This window comes from Lacerta agilis, chromosome 1, assembly GCF_009819535.1.
Source record: "Lacerta agilis isolate rLacAgi1 chromosome 1, rLacAgi1.pri, whole genome shotgun sequence".
NCBI lineage: Eukaryota > Metazoa > Chordata > Lepidosauria > Squamata > Lacertidae > Lacerta > Lacerta agilis.
The window spans coordinates 105,717,843-105,722,313 of NC_046312.1; positions in this window are offsets into that span (position 1 = coordinate 105,717,843).

Genomic DNA, 4,471 nt, shown 5'->3' on the forward strand with positions numbered 1-4,471 from the left:
CGTTAAAATAAAAACGGAATACTTCCCCTTCGTAATTATGTCTGTCTAAGCAAAAATTATGGCAGCCAAGGGAGTAGTTACAGTGGAAACCATAGGATCATAGCATCTATTTAAGGGCAATAGGGAAGGTCTGTTTCAGTAAGAGCTCCCATTATGGGGAAGAACAGCCAAATGGGTTAAAATACAATCATTCCAGATAAATTTCTCCCCAAGAAGTCAAAAGATTTGAAAGCTATTAGCAGTTCTGTAGATCATCCTCTTCCAGACACTTTTCTCTTTTTTTACTGACAGGTTGAAGTTAAAAATTTAAGCAAAGGAAGGATCTCTCTTTGCTACATACATTTAATGGAACTGAAGCCAAAATAAGTCAGACTAAATTATGGGAGTAAATGACCTCCTGGGAAGTATAATACCAAATTTGAAAGAACTGTAAAGAGTTTCCTTTGATCTTTTTAGCTCCACAGCCTGAAATTCAAAATCTGTATTTAATTTTAGATTGAATATGCCAGCTTTTAAGTTTCCTTTCTAACATGATATATCATTTTAAGTGATAGGACACCTTTAACTTGTATTTCTTGAAAACGCTGACTGTCCTCCCTTTATTCTTTTACACCATAAAAAAGTTATAAATATAACTAATTGCAAAAATTATTTGGGGTTGGGTGCTCTAATGTTTAACCCATCAACCTTCAACTTAAAAGACTAAGCATTCATGCCCATCCTAAATTTTCAAGGAAATATACTTTGATCTAAGCTGAGACACATGCAGTTTCAGTCCAAGTCCTGAAGAAGAAAGATCTAAAAGGTTAAAAAAAAAAGAGTCAGTAAAGCACCCCAGTATAATAAACACTTATTTCAGTTTAGCACGTGGGCTATGGATGTAGTTCCCACCTTCCCACCCCTAGCTCAATATATTATAGCACACATGCAGATTTCTTGGTATGTCAAGCTCACAAAGTAGAGACAGACCATTCCTAAAAGTAGGAACCTGTATCAGTGAAAGTTAGCACTCAGCAACCCAGACTTTTGCAACTGTGTAAGGATTTTACACAGAGACAATTGAAAGCTCTGGACTCTGTAAATACACATAATCAGCTAAATTTTGCACTTGAAGCAACAGAGATTCTCTTTTCCTAGTTTGCCTTTGCAAAACCAATCACGGACACTGAATAAGCAGGTCAAGATTTCAGCACCCCATGAGGATGACTCTAGGCTTGTCCAGGCTCTGTTCCGATTCAAAGGCTTTCCTTGCCTATATTGCCTGGCCAGCTGACTGGCCAATCAGCCTGCAACAGTCTTTAGCAAGGATCCATCTATTTCAGAATCTCGCTGTGCACTTGTTAATGGCTGCCCCAGGTGCATATTTGCACGGAGATCCCAAACGCCAAGGCTGCAGTCCAATAACCAACTGCCCAAGTATAAACTGCATGGAACTCAAGGAGACATCATGGGTGGTATTTATGGGTTTTACTCAGAGTAGACCTATTGAAGATGCAGATAAAGCTAGCCTGCTTCATAGGGTAGCTGTGAGGCACCCTGGCAGAAGGTATGTGAAATGCTTTCAACATTACCTGCTGAGTTTGAAGGCTGAGAATGGTGGTAAAATTAGTTGGCCACTAAAATTGTTTGGGTTCAGTATTATAAGCTTGCTTTTGCTTCAACAATGATGGACTGACTTTTCAGCATTTTGGAAAATTGCCTCGATATCTCTTTTGGCAAGCAAAGTGAAGGAAGTTTCCACGTCTCAATAAATTTGGGAAGGATGGAAACATCCTTGGGATTATTTTAGGAACACCAGGAGCTGGTTTATACTGAATCAGACCACTGGAACATCTTGCTCAGTGCTGCTCGTATGAATGGGCAGGGGCTCTCCGGAGTTTCAGGCAAGCAACATCCCAAAGCCCTACCTGGAGATGCCAGAGATTGAACCTGGGGCCTTCTGCATGCAAAGCAGATGCTCTTCCACCCTATAGACACAAAACATTAAAAGACATACCTTTTTATTTATTTTTTAAGTTACAAACATGCTGAACATTATTATTGCTTTATTATTTAATCTCCGAGTATATAGTGTCTTTGGTAGCCTTTACCAATGTGTGTTTCAATGAATTCTAGTTTCCAACCTCATTTCTCCCCTGGTTCTGAGCTTCCACTGCTCTTGCTTCACTTCCAACTTGCGGCTAATATCCCCTCTCTGCTGCCCACCCTCGCCTCACCTCCCTAGAGCATCAGATCCTTTCCTTCTTCCTTTTCCCTCTGCTTTTCCCAAGCACAGGAATCCCAAAGATCAACGCAATACTGAAGTCTCTCCTGCTTAAAGTACAATCCTACACATGTCTATTCAGAAGCAAGTCCTGTTGAGCCCAATGGGCTTTTCTCCCAGCTAAGTGCATACAGAATTGCAGCCTAAGTGGCGCTGCCGCCCAGGCAGTCACTGGCCAAGGTTTGCCAAGTGAAATTGCCAGCTCTAACCAGCTTAATTATTCTGGCAGGTCCCTAAAAGATGGCCCTATCCGCTGCCGTGATATTCCCTTTCAAAGGCTGGTCAAGAGGCATAAATAAAATCCCGAGCCTCACAATATAACATTACAAGCTGGAGCCGGAGGGAATAATTTGTAATGCATAATTTATCCACTGAATTTAGCATCACTTCTTCCTTGCAGCAAGCGGGCCTGTGATTTCCTCACATTGACTCATTATTCCAAATCACTCGACATATTTTTTAACTTGATTGCTAACTGCTCTCTGTGGGGTTTTGATTCTGTTTGAGCTGAACTGGTTAGCAAGGGCTCATTTATTCCTTTTTAAAAAATAAAAATAAAATAAAAATAGGGTGCCAGGATTGGATTTTAAAATAATAATAACCAGGATGCTGCCATACATTGGTGCCCTGAGAGATCAATGGTATGTACACCAGGTCACAGCTACTACTGGATGTGTTGAGAAAGCGAAGACGATTCCACTACAGAATGAAATTAGGAAAGGGAGATAATCAAGAGGCAAAAGTTTTACATACACATCACTCACGTGTAGAAAAAGAAGAAGAAGAGTTTGGATTTGATATCCCGCTTCATCACTACCCGAAGGAGTCTCAAAGCGGCTAACATTCTCCTTTCCCTTCCTCCCCCACAACAAACACTCTGTGAGGTGAGTGGGGCTGAGAGACTTCAGAGAAGTGTGACTAGCCCAAGGTCACCCAGCAGCTGCATGTGGAGGAGCGGAGACACGAACCCTGTTAACCAGATTACGAGACTACCACTCTTAACCACTACACCACACTGGCTCTCACCATGCTATGGGCAGAATTCACCTAATGAGCCCTCTCAGGGGAAGCCCTGTGCATGGACTTCCACTTGTGCAATGTGGTCTTCCTTCTCTCCTCCCCTGACCCCCTAAAATTGGCTCAGGAGGGTTGGGAGAACACCCAGAACCACGTGGTGGGGAGGAGAGCGGGGATTGTTCCATCTGGCGAGCTGAAATATTTGCACAGATGGAGATTCATCACAGCCCAATATTAAATTCCGCCCCATGTTTAGTGGGGAGTGCGGTTGCCCCCAATATCCCTCCAGCTTCCTTCAGCAACTGTGTGTTGCACATGGACGTCTGTAAAGGAACTCCCAACAGGTAAGCTTATGCTTGTGTGTAAAGGTTGCCACATGACTGAGACACCTCTAAAGCGGTGCAGCAAGGCAGTTTGGGAAACTGGGATTTATGGCCTCATGGGTTTACCTTTAGGTGGTAATCAGTTATGACCAGAACAAAGGAGAAAGTTCTCAGTAGTGTAAAGAACAGACAAGGTCACGGGAATCCCCTCCGAACAATGTAAATGATATCAAAAGTGATTTATGAGTAGGAAAAACAAGACTGCCTACAAAATGAATATATATTATAATCACATACAGGAGTGATAGCCGCTGCTGTGTAGCATTTTCTCCAAACACCTCAAATGGTTAGACGAGATCTCCTGGATTGCATCCCATTTCATACTTCATCAGAACGAAACTTGAGAATTTCTCACAGATGGTAGCTGTAGACCCCCTTATAGCCTCTTATTTGACGTTTCAAAATTATATTAATCTTGTTTCTCATATATACATGAGATAATGTCACACATTTGAATGGAATCCACAATTTAAGAGGAAATAAAATGCCATTATAAATTGAATAGCTGGTGTAGTTTTTCCACAAGAGCTCAGTGTCGCTATACCACAGTCAATGGCGCAATATCATAAGGCATTATTTTGCTCCCAAAGACTGTGATGCAAAAGGATTGTTTGTTTACCATGAATCCTTGTAGCATATCAAAGATTTTTCTTTTTTGAATAATGTAGAAGTACAAAGCTATAATCCAAAGGTAGTTTCCAAATACAAAGAAGGCATTATTCGATGTTGTTTCTCAAACGCTCCTGCTCACAAAACGCAGTAAATCTGTCCATATATCCCCAAACAGATATGATTCTCAAAAATGGCT